Source organism: Microtus pennsylvanicus, chromosome 1, assembly GCF_037038515.1.
Source record: "Microtus pennsylvanicus isolate mMicPen1 chromosome 1, mMicPen1.hap1, whole genome shotgun sequence".
NCBI classification, from domain to species: Eukaryota; Metazoa; Chordata; class Mammalia; order Rodentia; family Cricetidae; genus Microtus; species Microtus pennsylvanicus.
The window spans coordinates 21,709,293-21,728,836 of NC_134579.1; positions in this window are offsets into that span (position 1 = coordinate 21,709,293).

Genomic DNA, 19,544 nt, shown 5'->3' on the forward strand with positions numbered 1-19,544 from the left:
TGTATATGAATTTAAGGATGACCACTTAATATCAGGAAATCAGTTAGGTACCTCATCCCTGCAAGAGGCAAATTGTTCCTCTCCAAAGCTGTCATTAGTTATGCATAGTTTATATTCCCATTGTTTCAGTCTTGCTCATGCAACCATTTATAAGGAGATCAATTCACATCAGTGCAGACGGAAATTTCTCTGTCCTGCGCTTGCGCTGTCCCACATCTGCTTATTTATAATCATTCAGAGACTTAATATTAATTCCAGACTGTTTGATCTATAATTCAGGCTTATTACAACTAACTCTTACATTTATACTAACCTATTTCTATTAATCTACATTTTTGCCATGTAGTTGTGGCTTTTGCCAGTCTGCTAACATCCTGTTTCTTGGACAACTGGCTCGTGTATCTCTCCACTCCCCCTTCTTGCTCCCTGTATTCAGTTTGACTTTCTTGCCTAGGTATATTCTGTTGAGCTATAAGCCAGGTCATCTTTTATTATCAACCAATGAGGGCAAACTATATTCACAGTGTACGGAAGGTTATCGCAAAGCACATAAGTCTCCCTGATATTGTAACTCTAACAATATCTACAGCCCCACTTCCGCAGTGTTCCCGAGTCGTAAGTGCAGAAAGTGATGATGTAGATGCATCTATTGGTGCAGGATTCCCATTATTTGTCAATCTATTCACTGTTTCCAGTTGTGGTTTTATGAGATAATATTGTAGATATTCGCAAAGGTGTAATTAGTGGCACTCGCCAGTTGCTGGTAACGGCTACCTATCTGAATGTACTTCCTAGCAAGGAAATCATACTTGTGACTAGACACCCATCCGTCTTCTGGAGTAATGACATCATGAAACTGAGAAAATCATTTGCGCCTGCCACTATGCTAGACAATTATTTACGAATATGTTAGCTACAACATCTCATAAAAGAAGGTTCATATCATGGAACTTATTTATAGGTGGATGAAATCATTATTAAGCCAATCTTTTTAAAATAGTCTCTCTTTCTTTCAGACTAAATTTTAAGAAGTGAATACTGAAATTATTTACTTTTCTTAGGAACCTGGTACATGAAATTTGTGAATGTACTTAATTGTCAATATAGCAAGGAAACAGCAATCAAATGAAAATATTATCTCCACCTGGAAAGGGGAAAAGGCTCAATTTGAATAATTAGTAAGTGAGACATGAAGATAAGTATCAACAGTTTATTTTTTGCCTTCTTGTGAAGTTTGTTTTCATTTTAGTCTTATTATTTAGTGTTAAGATTAAAATTTAGGCAGTAACAATAAAGGAGTGTGACTATATATTTTTGTTAAATCTAAATATTGGATTAATATTAAATTTTCAAAATATAACAGGCATCATTACCATATAAGAAGGATGGCATTGTCCATAGATAGTAAATGTTCAAGTATTTTAGAATGTAAATTATCAGTGTTTACAATATTCTCAAAATGTTCATCAAATAAAAATAGAATAAAATGATGAAAGCAAGGTCATTATATACTAAATTTGATTACATAAAAAATAGAAGTTTATGTAGGTTTTATTTGTATTTCAAGAGAAACCAAGCACAGAAGAAGAATGGGAGTATTTTTAGAAAGAGAAATGGAGCATGAGATGCTCCTCAAGATTATCTGATAATGTGTGAAGAGAGAGAGAGGTTTGAAAAAAAGAGTACAATCTTGAAGAAAACTGTATCTTAAATGTGTTCGTTAAGCACCTCATTCGTGACTACATGTTTTCATAGAAAAACATCCACCTCATTTCTAGATTGGCATCAGCAATGCATAAGGCTGCTTTATAAAGCTGGTTGTAAGCAAAGACAGAAAATAAATAACAATATTGCCTCAGTTACAGTGTTTATGTCTGTCATTTGTGGGGAGAAAACTATCAAAGGAAATTTATTTTCATTCTAAATATTTTTAAGGAATTATATATTCAGTTATTATTATGCCCAGATCTGAAAAGTCTCCCAAAAATCAAGAAGGAGACGGAATCCCATATGTAAGAACAAAGAGCCTTTATTTTATACAAGTTTGCAAACTTAGTCTCTCTGTATGTCCAATGTTTTGGAATAATCAGATAGCCCTGAGCTCAGTTAGAGTTGTGTTTTCATACTAGAAGGTGGAGGTGAGGGATTTCTAAGGTTCTGGACTACTGATTGACTGACATTTGTCTAGGGGTGTCCTGGTAAGTGTGTGCTAGAATTAAATTAAATGTGCTATAAATATACAAAGTCATATATAGCCAAATATCTGGCAGGAAAGTATTGATGGTTACAAGAAAAAGTCTTATAATCTATGTACATGTAAAAACATGTAAGGTATACCAGGTAACTGATTCTTTGTGATTGTCAAAGAAACTAAATACTTACAAATACTTTAGGATATTATATATTTGTGACAATATATATTTACACACATACTTTAGCATAATATAAATATTCTGTCTATGAAAATATTATATGCTAGGATGTTGGACCTGTAAGGCAATAAGAATCTCAATGTCCAAATAGTAGATAAAAATATTGATTGCAATACATACCAGTAAATGAAACATTTTGCATATTTTTAAAATTTACATACATATAAAGTGCAAGTAAAAACCTACCCATAAGATATGAGTATGCCTGTAAATTTAGGAGTAGTAACATTATTTCTAGGTCTCCTATGATATATATTCTAATACTATTTAAGGAGAAAGAATGTAAGCATTGACTGAGATATCTGGGGTATACCAGTGTTACTTTAAGTTCTAATGTCATGATGTAGGCAAGGACACAGCTGGGGCTCTACAGAACAGCAGGGTGTGTGCACAACACCAGTAGCCCTGATCTCTTTGATCCATGGGCTTTCTCAAAGAGGTTTCAGCTAACTCATAACTGCTGTGTAACCTAGACCTGTCCCTTCCTGTCTAGAAGAGTTCTAGAAATCCTTATAATCAGTTCCTTGAAATTGGAAGTATTAACACTGGGAGGAAATTGACAAATGTTTGTTTACCCGCTGGGTAGAAAAATTGAAAAATATTAACTTAAGGACGTATTTGTTTTGATCTTGTACTGTGCTTGATTATTGCCCAGCAATTGGAAACTGACTGAATGGCAGAAATCAGGAGGGGGCCAAATGCTCAGGAGGCATTCGCTGCTGGCAAGCTGATATTTCTTTGCTGCCAAAAGGCTCTGCTCACCAGGATATTTATACATCACAACTAGAGTGTAGTGTATGACAAATGCCACAGAGAATTCACACATGTCCTCATATCAGGAGATGCAAAATAATGCACTGTAAAAGAAAATAAAGATTGGCTCTATACCTCTTTTTCAATGTTTAAGCATAAACATTTCACTGAATGGCTTTTACGTTAAGAAATTTTATTAATTCATTTTGCTCTCCATCTTCAGGAAGCTATACTCATTATATTATCCTTGTTATATGTCACATAAAGCTTAGACACAGTTACTTAAATATTGTATGATTCAGTGAATTGAATTGATTCTTATTCAAAAAGCAGTGTGAAATCCTTTTTGGGGCATTCAAAGTGAAATAAAATAAAATAAAAAGAGAACTATTACCTTAAAATATAGTTCAGAGTTTGTAGAGTAAAATAATTATATTTTTCAGGCTGCAGTAGATATCATCAATGTGTTTCTGAAAAAAATATGTATGTATACACATACACACATAAATATATATGAAAATACTTATATGTATATGGCAATAGAAAATGAAAAAGAGGACATGAATTTAAAAGATATCAAGGAAAGTTATTTGGATCTTAAAAAAGGAAAGGGAAGAGGGAAGCAATGCAATTATAATCTCAGAAAAAAATAATTCATGAAAAAAACAAGTACATGTTTAAGTGTACTACATATAATGATTCAATATTTTCATATATATATAATATATATATATACATATTAGAGTATTACTAAGCAGTAAAAAACAAGGACTTCTTGAATTTTGCATACAAATGGATGGGAATAGAAAACACTATCCTGAGTGAGGTAAGCCAGACCCAAAAAGAGGAACATGGGATGTACTCACTCATATTTGATTTCTAGCCATAAATAAAGGACATTGAGTTTATAATTCATGTTCCTAGAGAAGCTAAATAAGAAGGTGAATCCAAAGACAAACACATAGGCATCCTCCTGAATATTAACCTTCATCAGGTGATGAAAGGAGACAGAGACGGAGACCCACATTGGAGCACCGGACAGAAATCTCAAGGTCCAAATCAGGAGCAGAAGGAGAGGGAGCACGAGCAAGGAACTCAGGACAGTGAGGGGTGCACCCACACACTGAGACAATGGGGATGTTCTATCGGGAACCCACTAAGACCAGCTGGCCTGGGTCTGAAAAAGCCTGGGATAAAACCGGACTCGCTGAACATAGCGGACAGTGAGGACTACTGAGAACTCAAGAACAATCGCAGTGGGTTTTTGATCCTACTGCACATACTGGCTTTGGGGGAGCCTAGGCAGTTTGGATGCTCACCTTAGGAGACCTGGATGGAGGTGGGCAGTCCTTGGGCTTCCCACAGGGCAGGGAACCCTGATTGCTCTTTGAGCAGATGAGGGAGGGGGACTTGATCGGGGGAGGGGGAGGGAAATGGGAGGCGGTGGCGGGGAGGAGGCAGAAATCCTTAATAAATAAATTTAAAATAAAAAAATAAAGGTTTTCAGATATCTATGTATATATGTTATATATAAGAAATAAAGATATTTCACACTAGATATTTTAACTAGAAAATGACTTTTTGTCATTTTAACAGAAAGCAATAAAATTTTAAAAATAAATCCATTCATTAGTAGATGACTACAGTATGAAAATTTTATAAGTGACTGAAATTAATTTTAATTAAAATAATTCATCTTGGATATTCATATAGATACATTTTTGAAACTCTATGTTCTTCAGTATTCATCATACAAATGGACTGAATAAATAAAATATGGAAAAATTATTTCACTAAGAAATAAATATATTTTTGTAGATATTCTTTTGTATTGAGAGCATAGGAATCACCACCTTGTCAACATGTTTATTTGGTTCTTCATAATTTAATGTGAAAATATTTATTATCAGCAGTATAACCTCAATATTTTTACTTGTCTCTAAAAGAAATACAAACCTATATTCTTCACAATTATTCTTTAAGACGATTCTCGTTTGAAACTCTAATGTAAAGTTAAATGCAATGCTTCTAGTTAAGTATGAAAAACCTAAAAATTGATAGTGAGTGTCTTATATAAAAGTCTCAAACCTTCTGTATAATTACAGTGAAAGATATGAACAAGGTGGAATTTTAAATTGTTACCAACTAAGTCTGCTATGGGACAATGTTCTGTATCCTTCCAATTTTAAATAAATGCTGATGGGCCAGTAGCCAGGTAGGAAGTATAGGCAGGACAATCAGTCAGGAAGTAGAAGCGGGGTGATGAGAACAGGAGAATTCTGGGAAGAAGAAAGCTAATTCTGCAGTTGTGACCCTGCCACAGAAGAAGCAAGATGTGACTGCCTCACCAAATAAGGTACCCAGCCACGTGACTAACAAAGACAAGAATAATGGGTTAATGTAATTTATAAGAGTTAATAAGAAGCCTGAGCTACTGGGTTAATCAGTTTATAACTAATGTAGACATCTTTGTGATTTCTTTGAGACTTAACAATTGCAGGAACAGGGCAGGACAGAAACCCTCACAACATAAAACACTCCAACAGCAAAATGTAGCTTTAGAACAAATTCAATTTTTTTTCAAATTCTATATCAGTTTTTACTCTTCCCACTCTCAGCAACTTAGGTTATCTGGACATCTAATGGGAAAGTTATGACTTCTGGGTGCAATTTTATCAGAGGAAATGGCTACAATATTTTTTTTTTATACAAAGTGAAAGAGAAAACATTCTTTCCTTTATCTTTATAACACAAATCAGGAAGAACTACAAACAATTTCTATCTTTTAAAAATATTTACTATTGGTATGTTAAAATAATAGTTTTCTGCTTTAAATTTTTACTCTAGCACCTTTGAAAAATAAAATTTTACATGAAATTTAGATCAATTAAGTCTAAAATAAGTAATAAGAAAATCATAACAATTTTTATTTGGGACAAAAAAGAAAAATTTTACATTTTATAAATTTAATTTTTTTTCCATTATCTTTCCATTGTTGTTATTGAAAGACATTGTCCCAGACAGTAAAATCTGTTAACTAAAGTTTCATGTCTCTTAGCTTACTGACATATTGCTTATTTTTTTCTTTCCATTTATGGTTTTAATTTTACTTTAATTCTATGTTATTAAACTTAGTGTGCATTCTTTGAGCACATACTACATAATGAAGAAGAAAAATCCCATGTGGAAAACTGTTTAAAGGGAAACAAATACACTTCTCAGCACAGTTTTATTATTTTAATTAAACATATAGAAAATTGCCACATGAGACAGGCCATTATTTTATACATGCATTTTTCAAATTATTGTTGTGAAAGACTCTACATAAAGGGTGATGAATTTGTTTGTTTCATTTTTTTTTTTTTTTTTTTTTTTACTTTTTCAGAATTTTGTATACCAATAGGTTTGGATTAAACTCACTCTTCCCGATCCTCCACTTCCTAACCTAATGGTTTATCATTTATCCTCTGGTGTGGGAGAATTGTATATATTCTGTCAATCATGTTATAAATAAACGCTGATTGGTCAGGAAGGAAGTATAGGCAGGAAAACCAGACAAGTAGTAGAAATGATTTAATGAGACCAGGAGAATTCTGGGAAGGAGGTAGTTGATTCCTCCCACTCCTTCCCAGACCACAAAAGCAATAGGATGTGATCTACCGCACTGAAGAAAGGTACTGAGCCACATGTCTAACATAGATCAGGAAAATGGGTTAATCAAGATGTGAGAATTAGCCAGTGAGAGGCTAGAGCTAATGGGCCAATCAGCTTATAATTTATGGAGAACTTATGTGTGATTTTCTTTGGGGCTAAACAGTTGTGGGGGACCTGGTGGGAGGACAGAAAACACAAACAAACAAGCAGGCCTGACCTGGCTCATGTTACGTTCCTCACTCATTATTATGCAATATTTTCTAAAACCACCTTATCTACTTAGTGTTCCCAGCATGTGCATGTGTATAGGATTATGCCCTGGAGCATCAGCAGTCTATCAGGGCGGGATCCTAAGCACATTGCTCCCTCCAATAGCCAAATCATGTAAAACAAAATCCCAATACCAGACATGGGAAGCCCTAGTTTGTGGTGTTGGTCACAGCTGTCCAAGAAACTCTCCCAAATACAGCTTTTCATTGTTACTTCTGGTTTCTCTCTAGAAGTTAAGGACACTGTTCTTGAAGCCACCATTTACTTCAAAAACAGGACCCCAGACATCAAACCTGAAATTGACATAAATGCCCCCCACTTTAGGACTAGATTTTATGATATAAGAAAGGGTAAGCATATTTCCAGTGCAGAAAAGAAACTAACATTCCTACAGAGCTATGAGTTGTGTGAATCATATCACCAACAAGCAAGACACCATAACTATAATGGTGCTGTATTATCATGCGGACCATTGTAACCAACATTTCTCTGATTGGACTTAATAATCAACAAATGGAAAACATGGTGCAAGGAATTCATCTTAACTCTTCAGTGTTGGTGAAATATGATCATTGGAGGAGATCTAGGTCACTAACAATCCTTATAAGCAATCTATAAACATTTGTTTCTATATCCACAGACAAGTGTGCCCTTTACCCTTTATTAAGTTATTTGTCTTTGCAAAAGATAACACCACTAAAAAAAAAGCAGACAATAAAACACAGAGTTGTGGAATCCAGTCCCAGTGGATACATCTAAAAAACATTCCTGCACCTAAGGATCAGGAAACATTGTGAATTAGAAGGTAGAAAGACTATGAAAACAAGAGGATTAGAGTTTTCTTTAAAATTGTGTTTCCTCAAAATAGCAGAAACTATGCATATAAAGTCTTACAAATATCGCTACTGAAACATGATCTGAACACAGACAACAATGTACATGCCAAAGTACTTAGGGAAAAGGCCAGAAGCTTCAGCCCTACACAATGAGGTATTGATATCAGAGCACCAAAGAGGTGGCCTTTCCCAGGAAAGAACACACCAATATTTTTGTCTAGTGGCTAAAGGTCAGCTCAGAAAACATTCATAGAAATAACATTATATACATTGAAATGTTTTATAAGGGATATATATATATATAATACATATATATATACACACAATACACACACATATAGGTAAGAGAGAACAATTAATGAAAAAGAGGTACTGTATGTGAAGAATGAGGAAGTGAATATGGGATGATTTGGAGTTAGGAAAGGGAATAGAGAAATGTATGTAATTATATTATAATCCCCCATAAAAAAGTTACAATCACCAACAGAAAAACATTAGCCACAATTGTAGCAGTCATATAGCCAATAAAACTACAATGTGAGGTGATATATAGTAAAGATTTTATGAAAGAAATGAATGAACAACCTACTATGGCAAGAACAATAAATTCTTTCTGATTGATCAATAAATATTTACCTGGTGGTGGTATAAATACTTAATGAAGATTTCTAAATTCACTGAGAAAATACAAGGTTATAATGGATTAGAAAGGAATGTATGATAACTAAATGTTTTGGTGCAGAAGAGAAGCAGGGCTAGCTCTCCCACTCTTATGACCTCAGGACCAGGTTTCTCACATGCCTCAGGCACTGATGGGCTGGAGGGGGCATCCCACTGCTGCCCATGCGGCCATATAACAGGTGAGTAACGGGGATAACTCTTCCATGCTCTCATTATATAGGCTAGTTTGCTTATACCTCTGACAATAGAGTTGGTTCTATTGTGGTGCCCACACAATGAACAGGGTCTTGTCTCTGAGTGCTCCAGCTGGTGACCTGCAGAGGAAGCTATTTCATCCTTCTGAACTCAGAGCCATCTCTCCTCCCTACATCAGGTGTTGATGGGAAGGGAAAGGAAACTCTCTTTCCTCTGTGCATTCACCATGATTTCTAGTGATTGAGACCAATGACTTTTTCCAATGAACACTTGCAAGGAATGATATATGGACAAAAGAGTTTACTGCATGACTCACTGTATCACGCACACCTTCCATAAGGAGTTCTCCTCTTCTTTCTTTTCTCTCTCTTGTTGATAGTGGGGCTGCAAGGGAAGAGGGTAGATACACAGAAACTGGAAGTGAATGTGTTTGTGAAAGACACAAAGATTAATAAAAACAAAGTTATAAAAGGAAAGCAGAATCATTGATGTGAGGTCTTCTGGGAAGTGTTTCCTCAGGGTCAGCAAACACAAGCTGTGTTGCAGAAGTGGCTGACTCTGTAGCTAGAACTTGCATCTGAACTCAAAAGATAAGAGTCACCCAGGTGGTACTGGTTTAAAAGGCATAAAGGTATGGTAGAGAGAGCAGGTGAGACTTGACTGTGAGAGGCCAAAAGAAACCACTTGTGAAGGTAAAGGCCCAGGGATGATGGGGTTATGAAGAGAAGTAGAGCATTGAAAAAGAAGAGAACCTATGAGAGGTTTTTAGTGAAACAGCAGCACAGTTACAGTGGAAAATCCCAATAATTCGGAGATCCAAGAACAACAGAGCAGTGTAGTTGCACCCTCCAGAGCCTGAAAGACAAATTGTATAGTTTCATAGGGGGCATGTCTGGAGAAGTAACTCAAGCCCCTTGCAGGGGCTCAGAAGATTATGAGTAATCCATATATTGGGAACTGAGTTATTTATACTTATGACTTTTGGTTTTGCTTTAATTTAGTTTTGACTGTATTCTGGTTCTTCCCACATGAAGTCAGAGCTTCTTCATTTCTTTCTTTATCCATCTAGTTAATTGGAGTTCACATTTGAGAGATTAATTTTTTTAAAATAGATTGACTACTTTAAAGGGACTTCATTTTAATTTTTTTGAATTTGTAATGACTGGGGGTATTTAAAGTTATTTATGACTTTAATGTGAATTCTTGGAGACAGAATAAAAGAGGAAGGATTGTGGCTTAATAGTGTTATGTTAGTATATGGACAGTAGGTCAGTGGTACTTGCGAGAATTAATGTCAGGTTGACACAAGATAAAGTTATCTTAAAGTAGGGAAACTTGATGGGGAAAATTCTTCCAATGTCGATGGTGTCATCCCTAATCTTATGGTCCTGGGTTCTATAACCAATCAGGCTGAGCAAGCCTTGAGAAACAAGCCACTAAGAAGCACTCCTCTGCATCCTCTGTATCAGCTCTTGCCTCCAAGTCTCTGCTCTTTTTGAGTTCCTGTCCAAATTTCATTTGAAGATTAACAGCAATGCTGAAGTATAAGACAAGAAAATTATTTCCTACCAAACTTGTTTTTTATCATGATCTTTCTTTGAATAAATAAAAAATACACACATACTCACCCATATATAAAGTCTCTTATTAAAACAAAAATCCACACTGGGGGTAAAATCAAGAACTTGGGGAAAAATAAAAAGTAAGCAAGGGAGAAAGAGCAAAGACATATACTTCCAGAAAAATAATGTTCACTGTGTTAAATGTACTTTCCACTTTCTCTTCATTGAGATTCTGTGTGCTAAGTTTCATGTTGAGGTCTTTGATACATTTGGACTTAAGTTTTGTGCATGGTGATAGATATGGATATATTTGCATTGTTCTGCATGTTGATATCCAGTCATGTTAGCACCATTTGTTGAATATTTTTCCATTTTATATATCTTGCTTCTTTGTCAAAAATCAGGTATTCATAAGTGTGTGGATTGTTTTCTGTGTCTTCTATTTGATTCATTTGGTCCTCCTGTATGTATCTTTTTTTTTATGCCAATATTAGTCTGTTTCATTATTGTAACTCTTTAGCAGAGTTTGAAGTTAGAGATGCCTCCAGAAGTTCCCTTATTGTACGGGATTGTTTTGTCTATCCTGGGTTTTTGTTTTTCCATAGGAAGTTGAGTATTTTCTTTAGATGTATGTGAAGAATTTTGCTGGGAATTACATTGAATATGTATATTGCTTTTGATAAGATTTTCATTTTTACTATGTTTATTCTATGTACCCAAGAGCATGGGTGATGTTTCCATTTACTGGTATCTTTTTCAATTTCCTTCTTCACAGACTTAAATTTTTTGTCATACAGGTCTTTCATTTGTTTGGTTAGAGATATTTTATGTTATTTTATATTATTTGTGGCTATTGTGAAGGGTGATGTTTCTCTGATTCCTTTCTCAACTTATTTATCACTTGTATGAGTTAGGGTACTGATTTTTTTTAGTTAATCTTATATCCTACTATATTATTGAAGGTGTTTATGAGTTGCAGGAGTTCTCTGGTAGAATTTTTGGGGTCACTTACATATACTATATTGTTTTCCACAAATTATGAGAGTTTGACTTTTTCTTTTCTTATTTGTATCCATTTTATCTTCTTTTGTTGTCTTATTGCTCTCATTAGAACTTCAAGTGCTGTATTGGATAGATATGGATAGGGGGACAATCTTGTCTTTTTCGTGATTTAGTGGGATTACTTTGAGTTTCTCTCCATTTAGTTTCTTGTTGGATGTTGGCTTGCTGTATATTGCTCATATTATGTTTAGGTATATTCCCAGTATTCTTGTTCTCTCTTAGAATTTATCTTGAATGGGCATTGAATTTTGTCAAAGGCGTTTTTAGCATCTAATGAGATGATCATTTTTTCTTTCAGTTTGTTTATATGGTAGATTACATTAATAGATTTTTGTGTGATACTGAGAGCAACAATTAATATGTTACCTCCTGAAATTGAGAAGGTTCTGTAAATCAAAGGATACAGTCAACAAGACAAAATGGCAACCTACAGAATGGGAAAATATATTGACTAATTTCACATAAGAAAGAGGACTAATCTCCAAAATTTTACAAAAACCTCAAGAAATTTGACATCAAAAAACAAATAATCCAATAAAAAAAGATATACAGATCTAAACAGAGAACTCTTAACAGATGAATCTCAAATGGGTGAAAGACACCTAAGGAAATCCTCAACATCCTTAGTCATCAGAGACATTCAAATCAAAAAAAAAAAAAAAAAAAAAACACTGAGATTCCATCTTACACCTGTCAGAATGGCCAAGATCAAAAACACTGATGACAGCTTATGTTGTAGAAGATGTGGGTTAAGGAGAACATCCCTCCATTGTTGGAGGGAGTGTAAATTTGTACAAGCATTTTAGAAATCTTTATGGCAATTTCTTAGAAGATTTACAAACAAGTCTATCTCAAGACACAGGTATAACCATTTTTCAGAATACACCCAAAGGAATCTTATTCACACCACAAGGACATGTGCTCAACTATATTAATATCAGCATTATTTGTAATAGCCAGAACCTGGAAACAACATATTTGTGAGGTCTAATGAAGTATGCTATGTGTAATATCATTTCATTGCTATGCATGCTGTAGACTAAAATGAAGGAAATGCAGAGATACTTGGTGGAATATATTGAGTACATACACTGAATCAGTAAGTCAACATATCTAGTGCTCAACATGAAGGTTATAAGAATTAACACTGTACTGTTTGTGGTGCTTAAGCTAAATACACAGCCTTTATTTTCATTTATGCATAAGAAAATTAACTACAAAATTTTGGATATGTCAATTCATTTCACTTTTTCTATTTACAAAACTAAATGCAGCAAATTTTAAAGTAAAATAAATTTAAAAAGTGCAGAAATGCAAACCAATTTGAGATTGAATTACAAAAGAAAAATTTTTGGAAAAAACATTTAAAGGGGAAATTAATGCAACTCAAAAGTTTGATCTCTAGTAATGTATAATTTTATAATTCAAGCATTATTCAAAGATAAATTTTGTAGTCAAGCATTATTCAAAGACACAACGTGAAAAGAACACTTTAGCAAGATAGATACAAATAAGTAGATCATTAAGCTTTAGAGCTATAAATTAGCCAGAAAAACACCCTCAATAAAAGTTCTGTAAGATTATATGTCAGAAAGAAAGGCATTTTCTTCTTTAAACTTTTAAAAGTCTTGAGACTAATATTTTTTGTGCATTTATATTTATGACAAAACCATGGCTTTCAAGAATCTTTGTGTTCTACTTCCAACAGAAGAGACCTGTGGACCAATAACATGTGTAGCCAGTAATAAATCAATACAAAACCAATATATTTATCACCAAGATAAGAATACACCATGAAGAAATTATTTTATTTTTGATGGATTGTACTGGAAAATTTTAATGAGTACATGTAACAAAATGGAAACTTTCCATATGTATTCTATTTTAAAAAATCATTACAAAAATCAATTCAAAATGGACTTATGGCTTACACATAAGGTTAGAAACTTTAAAATAGCAGAGGAGGTCACTGAGTCAACAATGGAGCAATAAAGGATTATGAAGCAGAATCCTGAAAGACAGCAAACAGAAGCAAATGAGATATGGACAATTGTCTTAAATAAATCAGATAGAAGAAGCAATGGACTAATGGAATAAATATGTATGCAAGATTTATATTTGATAAAAGGCAAATATCCATAACAGATTATATACATGTATTAAAATATCAAATGGTGTTTTATAAATATTTATATGTTACATCTAAATGCGTTCAAACCCACAATTAAAATTAATCTAGTGGCTTCAATGTTTTCAATCGTTGAACTTTAAAAACATCTATATGGTTCCTGAAAAAGAAATTAGGTTATTGTTATATTAGATATGATGCCCAATTGGGTATTATAAATGCCTAACATAGAGCTGACAATCTGAATCTTTATTTTTTTATCTCATTGCCATTTAAATCTGTTTATCTGATATTTTTTATTGCTGATTCACTTTATTTGTTGTTTTCACAGAATAACAACTTCATGTTTGTAACATGAAGCAGTCTTGTCCTCGTGAGACAAAAAAAAAAAAATCATGGGCCAGCAGAGAAACAAGTGCAAGCCATGTATGTCAGTAATCTTAATATTAGTCCAGTTAGCTTAAGCAATATGACTTTTTCCTATTATAGCTATAAAAATTTACTGATCTGATTCAGTATAAAACATATTACTAATATAATTTATAGTTCCTGCTATTACAATTTAACCCATCATTGATCAAATTCATTCTTCATGCTCCATTGACTTATAAATATACAATTTTCAGTATAAGGAATGCGAAAAAATTGGAAGCAAACTTAGTAATTGTTAAAAATAATGATATTACACAACTGGTTAAGACAAGGAGTTACAGACATCCTTTGAGAGTACTTTTAAAGAGAAAGAGTCGCAAAAAGGGGAAATGCAGGGATTAATGATGAAACCTCAATATTGTACTCTTATCCCAAATTATCTAGTGTTAATGATGTCCAGAATCAAATTACAAATCTAATTAATGATACATTCTTAATATAGTAGATATACTTGTGAGTTCTCCGATAAAATTTGAAAGTTCAAAAGGATCACAGAGATTATAACTAAAAACAACAGTAGGTGTTCACAAGACATGGTATTCTCTTACAAATTGATATGAGATACAGAAATAGCTGTATTGGAATATGTCCTCCCGAGTTCTCTTAGTAAGATCCTAAGTTTTGTGGAAGCTTGACTGCACAAAAAATGACTGATTGAAGGAGTTCATCTCTAGGGAGTCTACTATCATAATCTCATTTTATCTTGTAATGAGAACACTAAGCACATGAATATTGAGGAACCTGGAGCTAGGGAAACATCCAGGAACCCACAAGGATTGACCTCAGCTTAGACTCCAAGCAATAGTGGAGAGAGTGGCTGAACTGGCTTTCTCCTGTAATCAGAATGCTGACTACCCTAATTGTCATTATAGATCCTTCATTCAGTAACTCATGGAAGCAGATACAGTGACCCATAGCCAAACACTGGAATGAGCTCCTGGAGTTCAGTAAAAGTGAGTGAGGAGGTATTAAAGAAAAATGGAGGTCAAGATCATGATGGGGAAACGTGCAGAGATAACTGGTGTGAGCCCGTGAGAGCTCATACATTCTGGACTAAGATCTGGGGAACCTGCATGGACTGAACTAGGTTCTCTGAATGTGGGTGACTGTTTTTGTGGTTTGGCCTCTTTGTTGGGTCCCTGACAGTAGGAACAGAACTTATCCCTCGTGTGTGATCTGGGTTTTTGGAGCCCATTTCTTCTAGTGGAATACCATGCTCTGCCTTGATACAGAGGGGAGGGGATTGGTCCTGCCTCAGCTTGATATGGCAGGCTTTGTTAACAACTAATGGACAGCTTTATCATCTCTGAGGAGTGGATGGGAAGTTAGTGGTGGGTGGAGGGATGGGGGAGTGGAGGGAGGGGAACTGTGGCTGATATATGAAATGAATAAAGATATCAAAAAGAATAAAGAAATTCTCTCAATTTAGCCTATAAAGTTATGGAAAATAACACTTTTTAATGTGGGATGTTCTTCTGTGTATGTGATGCTTTTATTGGGTCATAAATAAAGCTGCTTTGGCCAATGACTTGGCAGAGTAGATGGAGTCAGGAAATCCCATGTAGCTGCTGAAGAAGAATGTCAGAACCATACCATGTGGCCACAACATTGTGGTGATACACAGTTTCATAGAAATGGGCTAATTTAGGATGTAAGAGGTAGCTAGAAATACACCTAAGCTATTGGCCAATAAGTGCTGGAATTAATATAGTTTCTATGTGATTATTTGGGTCTTGGTAGCCAGGAAATGAACGAGCAGTCTTTGTTTACAGTTTCTTTCTGGATGTTTGAGGTGTTTGGTAATAAAACAAAGAAAATCGTCATGAAAAATCATATACATGCTTTGTTGCTTAAGAAGCAAAATTAATCCATTACACCACACACACATAACTATATTTATCTGTTTTGTATTTTCATATTTAATTATAATTTCCAGAGATTGGAGGAAAATATTTGCTCTTTTTTTAGATTTAAATCTTTCCGCACTTGATAATAGGATAATAACAACACATCAAAGATAAGAAAATAATCTATAGTTTTAAGAAAGCATGGTATAAATCATCTTGTATAATCACCCTTTTGCTGTACCATCTAGAGCTATTGACTTCACTCCCCTCTACGGAATAATGTATCAATGATGATGTGTTCCTACCATGTTTAGCACAGGAAAAGGGGAGCAAAGTATTAATTAAATAAGACCCTATTGTCACATTCTTTATATGATTTAGTTTGAGTATGTGGACTTATTATATCAGGCTAGTCAAAAACCGGAAGTAGCCAAAAAAAGCAAAACAAAAACTAAGTCCCCCTTTCAATACTTATGAATAATTAAATCTTCACAATAGATGTGCATAAGACCTTCTTCCTTGATCAGTCATCAGATATAACATGAACTCTGACCCATGTTTCAATTCCTTCCTGAAGAGTGTACTGAAGCAATGGAACCTGGTATGTCTGAATATATTCAGGACCTACCAAAACTCTGTGTGAAAGACAATGTAAGGCTTTGGCTTCTAAGTTCTATTATACATATCTGTGCTCTTTGTGAGTAACTGATCCACATGTAGTTTATTCTGAGGGCTTCAGCACTATAAAGAGAGTAATAAGGGACAGAATAGAAGATACAGAAAGATGAGATAGGAGATAAAAGAGAAGACACACAGCAGTCTTTTCATATATGATAGTTCATTCCACTGTTGTCCGGTCTTGGACCTACATAAAATTGTCATTGTCTTTCTTTTCAAAATTCTTGCTTTATCAAGCTGATTTTCATGAGTTATTTTCTTTAATTAACCATTCATAACAACAGTGCATTTTTGTCCACAATTGCAAAGATAAGCAATGTTTAGTTCTTACAGGAAATAAATAAAGAACACTAGAAATGGAGAACACTTGAGAGTTTAGATATAAGTTTAGGAAATTACATAAGCAGCTAAGAAAATATGAGAAAGGAATATAAATGCAAAATTCAGAGTGACAAGGGACTCACCTAAGTTGAGGAGACAAAGAAGTAGGACTAATTATTTAACTTACAGGATAAATACAATCAGTCCATTGGTAATTTGTCTGATTAAGCACCGTTTTCCATTTTAATTTTCTACGTAGCTCAAATTAGCTATGTTAAGTTAGACTCATTTGTATTCAAAGAAAGAAACGTAAAGTTGCCTTACTGTTTAAAAGAATTGAGAATGTCCATAGACAAATGCTATTCTCAGCCTTTATCAGAGAATAGTCTATTTACTGGAAACATCAGTGAATACAGAACTCATGACTAACCCAATTGAATAAGTGTTGAATGAGTGCTCAGATCTAAAGAGTATTATTTTGCCATCCTTTCTCAAGTGCCAAGGAGCATTGCGGAAGACAAGGCAGAAAAAAATGCAAGCTCTAAAAGAGAGAGAAAAGTCTGCTAAATGCCATTTTAGCAAGCTGTAGCCATGAAAACAAGGAACTCAAAGAAGCTCTATTGACTTCACTGTGTCTGATGAAATGAGCCCCTTCACAATCAAGCAAGGTTGGGAAAAGAATTCAGGGGCCCGTACCACGAATAGTAAGCCCCCAAAATACCTTGCTTCTACAAGTTGCCTCACTCATTATGCTTCATCACAGAGTAGAAAAGAAGTCAATATAAAAACTGTTACCTGATAGATTAATGAATCTGACCATTTTGCTTTTTATAGGACTGTGGAAGACTTTGCAACTTTGGGCAAGACAGTTATTGGATGATGTAAACATCCTTGACAATCAGGCTTAGGAGAAGGTGGGAAAATACTACTGTGAGCTGGGTGGGTTTTGCAGGACCAGCTCAAAAGGGTTTAGGGAGCAATACTAGCAAATGGCCTATAGATAGTACTTGAGACCTTCTTGTGATTAGTATGACTGCATACTAACTCTTCTACTAAGATTTTATTTCTGAGGCAAAATTTAAAAATAATAGATTAACTTCTTTGGTAGAAACAATTTTAAGACAGCCATATATTGACTTTTTTTGAGAACATTAACTAAAATCTTTGTACTGATTAATGAAAAAGGGAACATGAGGAGGATAGAATAACAATAAAGTACACAGTTTGAAGAGAAAAGGGAACAATGATAGGCTTAATATTGCAGATAATGTCACAAATATACATTGGAATAAAGGAAATATTTCCCTCAGGACAAGACATCAACAAGATAAGCTTCCAACTTGTGAATTAGAGCATACATCAATTAGAGCATACATATTTTTCTTTTATAAAAGCAACTTCAAGCAAAAGTGGCTGATATTGTATTTCATGGGGTCTAAGTTCTATCCCAAACTGACAGTCAAATATGGCAAGTATAATCCATATAGTGGTGAGTTTAGAGTGAAGAAAAATTAGTTGTCTTGTAATCTTTCTCTCTTGTTGCAGAGAGTGTTAATTCTTCTGGTAAAGTAAAGAATAAGTTTACTAGTACAGTTTAAAGTCAAATTTGAAACAAGCTTTAATTGAACAGTAGCCAGGTAGATGTACTTGGGACCAGTTCATCTTTTGCTTCATAGCATATAGGCTCCAATCATGTTTTATAGGGACATAAGGAGAGAGAAACCAAATTCACAGCATTTCCCATGAGTTTCAATTAAGGGCAAGCATACATCCTGATATATTTCTCCCTGAATACATCCTGCCTCTATTAAAATAAGCGGCAAGGGTACATCCTAACATATTTCTTGCCCACATGTAATCAAGCACATCTTATGCAGAACGTTCAAATAACTAGTTTAGTGGAGTGAAAAATGTGTCCTATTTTCTCCCATACACAATAGACTACAACATTTCAGGAACTATCTGTCCTTGGGCAGGGGGCTTGCAGTTGAGAGGCTATTTTGTTTCATGGTTCTCTTAGGCAAGTAATTAAAACTTAAAAAGTAACTTTGGCTTCCCTATTACTCCCTTGAGTTGTATACTGAGTGAAATCATTACTCTGTGATAGGTACCTGTTTATATTAGGTTCTAATAACCATGAGTTTAATGGTACCCTGAAAGGAATTATCATATAGTAAAAGCATCAGTGATACATTTTAAATGATTGTATAAACTTGATACCTTAACTAATAGTAGAAATATATATACTACAAAATTGACCTTAAATTAGTATCAATAAACCAAAGTCCATACCAACGTAAAGTACTTGTTTCTATAATATATCCTCCCCCATCCTTTTTAAAAAAAAGATTGACTGTGACCATTAACTGATAATTAACCCCCCAAAACAAATGTTTTAAGCAATATTTTAGAATTTAGGCACAGTTTTCTAGATTACTTCCTATTGATTGGGGTGCTGTTAATCGGGTCTTTTATGGAGTATCCTGCTTGGTTGGTCCATCGCAGTCACTGGTTCCAAAGCTGTCATGGATGTTGGACCACCTGAGCCACTGATTCAGGGGGTTTAGTTTGATCAAGTCATATTAGCCAGTAATGAATCCACAGCTTTCTAACCTCTATGGAAACAAAAACAGAACCTCTTTTCAAAGTAACATGTTCTTAGACTTAAATTTTGAAGTCAAGATAGCTTTAAA